This window comes from Octopus bimaculoides, chromosome 10 (genome assembly GCF_046866305.1).
Source record: "Octopus bimaculoides isolate indiv1 chromosome 10, ASM4686630v1, whole genome shotgun sequence".
Taxonomy (NCBI): Eukaryota; Metazoa; Mollusca; class Cephalopoda; order Octopoda; family Octopodidae; genus Octopus; species Octopus bimaculoides.
In genome coordinates this window covers 3,429,308-3,439,307 of record NC_142937.1, presented here as the reverse complement: position 1 = coordinate 3,439,307, position 10,000 = coordinate 3,429,308, and the positions used below count along the sequence as shown (strand labels likewise).

Genomic DNA, 10,000 nt, shown 5'->3' with positions numbered 1-10,000 from the left:
CATGCATATATGCGTGTATGTATGTGTCTATATGTATACGTGCATATGTATACCTGTGTTTTTGGGGAAGTAGATATTCCGCACAGGTGAATATCTATACTGATATCTTACATGAGTAAATATAATGATATGGAAGCATTAATGGATGTCTGTTTTCCTCAGATGTTTTATGTAAATATATCTTTCCATTTCAAGATATCACTCTTTAATAGTATTTTCATTTCTATTATTCTTCTATCTATCTCCCTTACAATGTATACTGTACATATACACTATCCCCACCTATATATGTGTTTCTGTGTATGTACATGTTTGTATGTGTGTATCTGTATATATGCATGAATATATGTGTATATACACGTACATATATATTATACTATATATGTATGTATATATGTACATATATGTATTACCTCGTGTATATATGAATATATATACACATCTATATACATATATATTAGCGTGTGTATATATATATATAAATATATTCGTGTGTATGTATGTGTGTGTGTATACACACACAAATACATATATGTGTGAATGTGAGTGTATGCATTTCTGTGTGTGCTTTTGCTTCCTCTCCATCACTGTTTGGCAACTGGTGCGGGTTTTCTTATGTCGGATGTTTGTGCAAGAGATGTTGACCGAGTTGGTACTAGTTAAAACGTTACTGGTGTTACTTTGCTCAACTGGAACCATCAAAATAGTGAATCAGCATCATTCTGTTACATCGTCGGATACAATTAATCGACAAAATATATGTATGCGACGAGGTATGCGCACACTCACACACACACATACGCACGCTCACACAGACGCATACACACACAGACGCACACACACACAGATGCACATCCACCCACACACGTACATACGCACACACAAATAGTAATACTGATGCAAATATAAAAATACAACACAAAATATGAGTATATATATATTTTAATTAATATTTAGGTGAAATAACAGAATGACTGAAGGCCCGACAGCTTTGTACGTTCACACCTTGATATATGCCAACGCAAAAGACTCTCGGGGCTTGAGTCACTCTCATACGTCTGCTCAATATTAATGAAAATAATAATCATTATTATCATCATCATCATCATCATCATAATAATAATAATAATAATAATAATAATAATAATAATAATAATAATAATGATAATAATAATAAAAATAATAATAATAATAATAATTGTTGATGCCCTCTTTAAGTTTCTTGCCGCGACGTAGTTTCATCTGGGGCCTTGGAGAGTAGGAGATCAAGTTATTTCCTGAAAACATCTACCCCTCTCCACATATATTCTTCAAGTGTTTTGGCAAGGTATTAAATAATCATGAGTTTTTCAATCTTCTGTAAGCCCTCGAGGTTTTTGCTTTCGATATGCTTTAATATTGGCTGAAGGTTTGTCGTTGCTAGTTTCAGAAAGCCGTATGTTATTCTTTAGCTGTAAGCCTCTCATTTTCCGAAATGTTTGTCACTTATGTTGAGATGGACAACTGTTAAGGTCTCGTGACCAGATGTTTGGCTGATATATCAAGCGGTTTCCTTTACAGCAAATTCTCTTTTGAACTCAAATAATAAAATCAACCGAATTTCATTTTTCTCTTTTTAATTTGATACCTACAAAAATTAACTGCCACCATTGATACCAAAATCATTAACCTAAATAAGTAAACCAAAGTCTGTATTACATGAATATATTAAATTGACTTCAATTTTGGTACAATCCCAGTAGTTCGGGGGAAGGGACGAAGTCGATTACATCGATCCCAGTGCTACCTCATACTTATTTTATCGACCCCAAGAGGCTGTAAGATAAAGTAGACCTCGGCTAAGTTTGAACTCAGAACGTAAGCATTTTGCCCGGGGTGCTAATGATTTTTACAGCTCACTGCTTTCAACATGAATATATTATATTTAAAAAAACAACAAACACCAAGGCTAAACTTAAGAAAATCCTAATTATTTCATCACTAAACTTTATAGATTTTTTCAAGTAACATCATATTTACTAGATCGAAGTGCACAATTGTTCAAATGAATAGGCACACGGCGTCTGCAGTTTCATGATGAAAAGAAACTAGAAAAAGATGAAAACGAAGCAATAACGCAAAAAGTCATCCACAATATATAAAATAAATTCTATCTCGAAAGTCCCCGAGGGTATTACTTCGTTTCTCCATTTCGTTCCTTTTCTCATTCTATCTTTGATATGAATCAGACTTTCTTTTGCATATGTTCAGTAGAGGTCCAAGTTGTCTATTTATTTTCAGTTTATGATTTTGTAAATTCAATAATTCCAAACAGCATTCTAACCTCAGTCTTTTATCTATAATTTTGTTATATTCAAGTATATATATGCAAACACATAAGCACCCGCGAGTATGCACACACGCGCACACACATACACACATACACACACGCACGTACGAATACACTCAGGCATAGACATATGTGGTGGTGTACTTGGATTTGTTGTACAGGTCCACTACCCAGTCAAAGAAAGGTATAAGAATTACAAAATAATATGAATGAGAAAGCAAAGGAAACTAAAAAGGTGACATAGTAGGATTGCCGTTCAAGAATGTAATATAATCTTACAACCATATTAATTCCCCGAAATGAATGTAACCTGCACTTAGACCTATGCTCATTGTTGAAGAAAATTGTAAAAATTTTATGAAAATGAGAAAACTTGAACGTTATTTGAAATGATCTGTTCGGACCATGAGAAAATCTGGATAACAGGAAATCGAGAGAATCTAAGAATTTCATATCTTACTGCTCGTAGCTGGTCTTCATATACTTCGATTAAATGTTTATTCGAACAATGTCAGAGTAATGGTTCAGTGCTTAGGCATTCCTTGATATTCAGCAGTGTATGAGAGAAAAATGGAGAGTAAGAATCAGTATGACTTTGAAAGGATATAGAATATATATGGAACAATTTATCGTTACATATAAATATAAGTTTTTTCTATATTTATAAAATTCCAATGTATGCAAACCCGACAACTGTACTTTGAACTTATGTTTTCTAAATCGTTTTATATTCATAGCGTCGTTTATAAATGGATGTTTCTCGTAATATATTCAAATGTATTCTCGTAACATAGTTTACGCGAGTCAATAACAGAACTAAGGATGTAAATAACAAAAACAATGGAACCCAGAGAAACAATCAAGGGGTGGGTGTATATTCACATAAATAGACAATAAATAAAGCGATATAAGTAACTTCATTCAGTAAGAAGCGTTATTTACATTAATTATTTTACAAACAATTTTAATGAGGTGACTGAAATAATCGTAATGAAGAACTCGAAAACTCTGCACAAAGCAATATTTGTGCATTGCAACTTCTGTGCTATTTCCTTTCATCAGCACAATAACTGTTCGGCTAGAGGTGGTGCTGCTCAATTCTTGTTCGAAATATATAATTTTCAATGTGACACACAGTCAGTAATCTCTAAGGGGATGCTAAACTTCCTTGTTCGAAAATATAAGGGCACAGTGTGTCGCATAGCCAGCTGGAGACGATGTTACTTGGGGCTAAATAGCAGTAACATTCATCCTAGCCAGCACTGCCACGTTTTGTTGGCAAATTATCTTTACTCTAGAGTACCGTTACTGAATGTCTTTCGTTGAGAGATTTACAAATATTAATTTTCTATTTTATTACATCATTGACTGTGTGTTATTTTGAAAACTATATATTTCGAACAAGAATCTAGTAGTGCTACCTCTAGCCGAACAGTTATTCTGTGCACAGAAATCGTGATACACAGATATTGTTTTGTGCTGAGTGGGGATGCTAAATTCCCTTGTTCGAAGATATAGGACACAGATAGTGTGTCGTACAGCCAGCTGGAGACGATGTTTCCTGGGATTAAATAACTGTAACTTACGTCTTACCCAGGACTGCTACGTTATGCTGGCAAATAATCTTCACTCTAGAGTACTGTTACTGAATGTGTCTCATTGAGAGATTTAAACATAGTAATTTATACATATATAATAGAAAAATGTTACAAAAACAAAATGGAAACTACACGTGGAAATGTAAGTGGAAAGTAAGAAGAAAAATAAGCGAAAATGCACATTGGAAATCAAAAAAAGTAAAGGCTTTTTATGAAAAGTAACGATAGATATATACAATTAAATGAACTGAGGTAGGAATAAAAGTAATTAAAGTCATTATTGTGAATTGTTATTGTTAAAGAGATTCAAAAGCATACCGGTTTCGTAAAGTTACTCATGATTGCTTTGAATGCACACCGATTATTGAACGGTATCAGGTCTACTAATCCCTGAATAAAAAGATTATGTGTAAGGGAACTAAGTAGTTCTGGATTTAGTGCAATTAGGGTAGATATATAGATCTGTAATGTGAATGGTGCATGGGATGCATGGTGTTTAGTGATATTAATTGAAAGGTTAGTAGTGTTCTGTATTATGTTATGTGTTCATATTTAGTTGTGGAAGATATTTAATGATGAAAGTTGCCTCTTTATTCATTCTTTCTTGTACTGAGGTGTTCTGTGAACATTGCTATAAGGGGAAAATTAGGAAATTAGGATTAATATTCCTAGCACACTTTTCTATGTGTCCAGTTACCTGTATCTGTCTGTATTATGGATGGCGGATTTGTATATATAAATGTATGTTTTTATGTATGTAATGTACACTGTATTAAAATAAATGCTACTAGTAGTTTCTTGCCATTGTGACACGTGGTTGAGCAGGTTTTACTACGTCTTGTGACTCCAAGCAATCCCGGGCTCTGGGCACATCGTTTGTTCGATTTGATAACCTGAATTCTAGTACATGATAGACTACGAGTAAAATGGAGAAGGTTGATACAAAAAGTGGGATGATAAGACAAAGAGCGAATTAAAACGTAAAGAGAAAAGAAAGAAAAGAAAATTTGAGTTATGCATCCTTTGACCGTACAAGTTATAAGCAAAGTAGCTGGTGTAGAATAATACAATGGAAAGGAGTCTAAAGGCTGCGACATAACTGTTCAATCCGGAGAGGACAATGCAATCATAGTTTGACAAAAGAAATTTTTCCATATGCTTGTATTTTCTGAAAATTTTGGATCTGAAAATAAGTAGTGTAGCGGAATACTTAAAAGATCTAAAAAGTATGTGCGATTCTTCAGCAGAGCATAAGTTGCATATCTTATATACATTTACATATGGCATAGTTTTCTCCGCAGTTCTCCGGAGTCGTATGTGGTGTGCAGTTGTTCTTCAAATCTCATACGTGGCTCTACTTATGTAGATGTGTCAGAAAAAATGGTGCTTTGCATAACGTCTTTTGAAATTGCATACGAATAAACCGAGGTAATTTTTGTTGTCAATTACGTTCTGATAAAGCATTGCTGTGACCTCTGCTTTATAAGCAGCAGAGTGTGTCGTACACGCCTGGGTGGCAAGTTTCAGGACTTCCACAATTACAAGTGCGAATTGACACTTGGTGAGGCTTGTGAGTGATATTGTTCTTCCTACTGGGGGCAGAAGTTGTATCATATTTTTATCGAGTGGCAGCTAAAGATTGTCCTGTATTTATGGTTTACTAGGAAATGCTTATCTAAAAGAACCAGAAATTTCTAATTTAGTTATAAAATTTAGAGAGAAGGATGGTGGTGGTGTAACAATAGGTCTATAATTAAGTCTATTTTTAGATTTCATATATTTGATTCAGGTGTTGTTATACATCTTATCTTTGAAGCCACACTTACGGCATTGTTATTGTGGAGGGCGGGGGGGGGGGGTTGTCTTATCAAATATTTCCGTTGAAGCGGAGAGATATGATATCGTATTACTGATTACAGCTACCAAGTTTTTAAACATTATAGGGGTGACAGGACTGTTTATGTATAAAAGAGTGTTTCTCATTTGGTTTATAGTAGAGGTTATGAGATTTTGGATCAAGGTATATTAGAGTTCTTGTCCTAAATTTATCTAGTGTATGACCATTATATTCATGAAATATCCGAAGACCATCGTCCCGGCATATAGTATTCCAGAAAAGAAGTATTCCATGTTCTCTCGAAACTTAATTATATATATATACATATATATATATATATGTGTGTGTGTGTGTGTGTGTGTGTGTGTGTGTGTGTGTGTGTGTGTGTGTGTGTGTGTGTGTGTGTGTGTGTGTTATATTGACATCGATATATAGATATTTCTATGCATGTATTTATATCTCTATCTCTGTATATTTGTCAGACTATATCTATACACTGATGTGTCTCTCTCTCTCTCCCTCTCTCTTTATCTCTCACTCATATATATATACCTTGCCTTGCAACATCCCTCTATACTTGGGTCGTCTTTCGCTGTTTTTATAGATAGAATAAGTACCATATAATACAATCGATTCAAAATCTAAGGCAGTTTTCCCTCATGGTCGCAGTCGAATGACTGAAACGAGTGACAGCAAAAGAGATTAAAAGAAAGAATAGAAAAACATTATTGAACGCCTGCATTGTTGTAGAAATTTCAAAGAAATGTCAATACAGTAATTCATGAAATAAAGTTAATAAATATATATATATAAAAAAATAAACTATCATTTCTTCTTGTGTGTGCAGAAAATAGAGCCACTATAATGACCTTTTTTAATCATTGATTTTTTTGGCGTATCGTCATGGCAACCAAATCACTTAATTTTATTCTTTTGAGTTCAAATCACGCTGTAGATAACTTTTCCCTTCAACCTTTCGGAGAGTGGAGTCGAAGGACAAATAAAAGCAAAATATAACAAAACAAATAATTGCTTATCTAGCTATGATATTCGTTAAATCGCTTATATAATCCACATATATATTTGTAGCTATATGGTAATCCTCCTCCTCCTCCTCCTCCTCCTCCTCCTCCTCCTCTTTCATCTTCTTATTATTAGTATCATTATCATTATCATTACTATTATTATTATTATTATTATTATTATTATTATTATTATTATTATTATTCATCTATCGACACGTGCTCGCACATCGCCGCATGAGTTTTGCTATTATTCATATTGTTTTACATTGTACATTTGTTATTGTTACTTAGGTAACCAAACCAGGACCTTGGGGAGCTGGTTAGTTCTTGCCCATTTGTAGCTCTTAGAGGCTATATTCGTATTTGTTTGGATTACAACACCCCTCATATTTTTCTTCTAAAATCAAAGATGGTGAACGAAAACTGTCAGTGTGCTGAAAAGAACAGCGGATTATCCGCAAGACTGAACAGCCAAGTTGCACAAGACAGCGACTGCTGTAACAACAACAACAATAGCGCACGTAGAACATATGAAAATGAATTCCCCTTGTTTCTTTACTCTCCCTTTCCACCGCAGGAACAAAAGAAAATCACAAATACCAACAACACGAGCGAAAACACTACCACCTCTACCGCCACCACCGGTGCCAGCAGCAAGTCCAACAACACCATCACCGACATGAATGTCGAAAAAACAACAAAATCGATACAAGCAAATCCAATGGGAATGGTTTCGATTTCGCGCAAACAACAAGGCAAATGAGTGAAGATATTTTCTTTGATGAAAATGAGTTTAGGAATTCTAAATGTATGACGAAGAAAAGTAGCAGAAATGTGGCGCGAAACATTCCTACAATTGTTCATCTCGAAATCAGTTTATGGACAGTCCTGTATAAAATAATAGGAGTTAGAAGCAGAAAAGGCGACACAACGACAAGTAGAGAAATGCCTAATACCGGTGTGGGAGAGCAAAACCTATGTGACCAGGGGGAAGAAATATGGGTCTGTCGAGGTGAGGCTTGGCTCAAAGGAGGAAGCAAAAGAACACTCGACAGCTACCCTGACGAATGAAGAAATAATTTTTATACCTACCTACCTGGGCCGTAACGTGTATAGAATCAGAATAGTCAATGTTCCATAAGAAATTAACATCTGCTGGTTGGTAGCTGCGATACTCTTAGACATAGAGGAAAAAACCAAGATTTTGCAAATCCACGAGATTCACAAGCAGAATTAGTTAGGTCCGAGAACACAGCTGCTAATACAAACTGACCAGCAAATGTGGAAAATGACCCGGATTGTATAAGCCTACCGGATGAGTCCAAACTACACGTGGCTGTAGAGAGTAAAAAGTCAAGATATTACCTGTGCGGGAACAGAAACCATGTAAAGGCTTTCTTCCCACAAAAAAAGAAAGGAGACCGACATACCTTGTTGCCAGCTGGGCATGCTATAGCTATGATTCAGCATAGTTTGTTTTCTTTCTCAATTAAGACTGTATCCGGCTTCCTATTCGTTATCTCATGGTCGCATTTAATTCTAAAAGCCATAGGATCTTTGTGTTTCTATTTTGACGATGCCTCCAGGTATGTGGTCGTACCAATTTTTTGCTCTATCAAGTCCATACTTGTTGCATAGTGTCCAATGGATAAGCCTGGCTATATTGTCGTGGCGTCTCTTATATTCTTTCTGGGCTAGTGGTGTACATTGGCTGGTAATATGCCATACGGTTTCACCGTTTTGTCCACAGATTCTGCACTTATCACTTTCTGCTGCGTTGTCTATTCTATATTTTATGTAGTTTGTTCTTGGTGCTTGCTCTTAGGCAGCACAGATCAGAGCCGCCGTTTCCGGTTTTAAATCACTTTTAGTCATCCACAGCCAACATTTTTCCTTGTCTATCTTATCGTGAACATCCCTATGAAATTGACCATGCATTCTTTTCTTTACCCACCTATGTTCGGTTTCATTCGTTTTTATTTCCTTGTATAGTGCTTTATCTTTGCTATCTTTCATCCTATACAATCCTGACCTTCCAATTTCTAATAATAGCGGTTCTGTGGCATTTCATACATATGCTATGTTGTTTTCTTCTTCTCTTATGATGTGTTCGCATCCAATAAGTACTCTTTCCCCTCTTTTTCTTGGTACATACAGTCTGCCTGTGTCACTTTTTGGATGGAGTGACCATATCTAGTTAGCAACCTCCTTGTCTTTCTGTCTAATCTGTTTAGTTCGACTACTATGCATGCAATTACCCCCTACTCTATATCTAAGGAGTGAAACTGCCCAGGTGTTGATAGCTTCGTTCTTATTCCATCCGTCTAATTTCACCTTAAGGATCTGTCATTTCTTTCTCCAACAATTTATCCATTTCCAAAATCCCCAAGTACTTATAGCTTGTCTCTTCTAAATGCTTCATAACCTCCCCAAACGGTATCGTTAGCCAGTCGATACATTTGATTTTGACTCTCTTAAAGACTAACACACCACACTTTCTCAGTCCGAACTCCATTCTCATATCAGCACTGAAGGTATACACCATATCAATGAGGGAACTGACTTGGGCTTCATCTTTACCATAAAGTTTGAGATCATCCATGAGTAACAAGTGGTTGACTTTTTGTTGGTGGCGTTTGAATACATACCCAGCCTTTGCTTTCCTTAGAACCAGTGTTAGTGGTATCTAGTACAGTATAAAGATCAGTGGGGACAGGCAGTCCCCTTGGAAGATGCCTCTCCTAATTTCTACTGTCCCTAAACATCTTCCATACGCTGTCATTTCCGTCCTTCACTTCACCATACTTTTTCCAAGCAATCGTTCAACTTTCGAAGCAATCCCAAATAGGTTCATACACTCTATAATCCAGGAATGTGGTATCATATCGTACGCCTTACGATAAACGATCCATGACATGGCTAAGTTAGTTTTTCTCCTCTTGTAGTCTCTAAGTACAATATTGTCTACCAAGAGTTGATCCTTGGTACCTCTGCACTTAGGCTTTCAACCCTTCTTCTAATGTGGTAGGACTCCATTTTTGTCCAGATGTTCGTACATTCTAGTCAACAATTTCCATATAAGTGGCAAGCAGAATATTGGCCTGTAATTGCCTACTCTATTGCCTTTTTCGATGTTTTTAAAGCACGACGCTATCCGAGCCATTGTCAACTAATCTGGTGTTACTTCGTCGGCATGTAAGAAGCTGAGTTG

At 35.8% G+C, this 10,000-nt stretch overlaps 1 protein-coding gene across 4 annotated transcripts in view; it reads right to left on the bottom strand.

Moving 5' to 3' along the window:
* LOC106869052 (neuronal acetylcholine receptor subunit alpha-3) overlaps window positions 1-10,000 on the bottom strand; it is a 743,068-nt gene that overhangs the window by 638,709 nt on the left and 94,359 nt on the right. Inside the window, exon 2 of one of the 4 annotated variants that reach the window (XM_052971015.2) lies at window positions 2,790-2,870. The exons of the other annotated variants lie outside the window; for them this stretch is intronic. The gene's annotated coding sequence lies outside the window, so the exon portion shown is untranslated. The remainder of the gene's footprint in view (window positions 1-2,789; window positions 2,871-10,000) is intronic. 4 annotated transcript variants of the gene reach the window in all.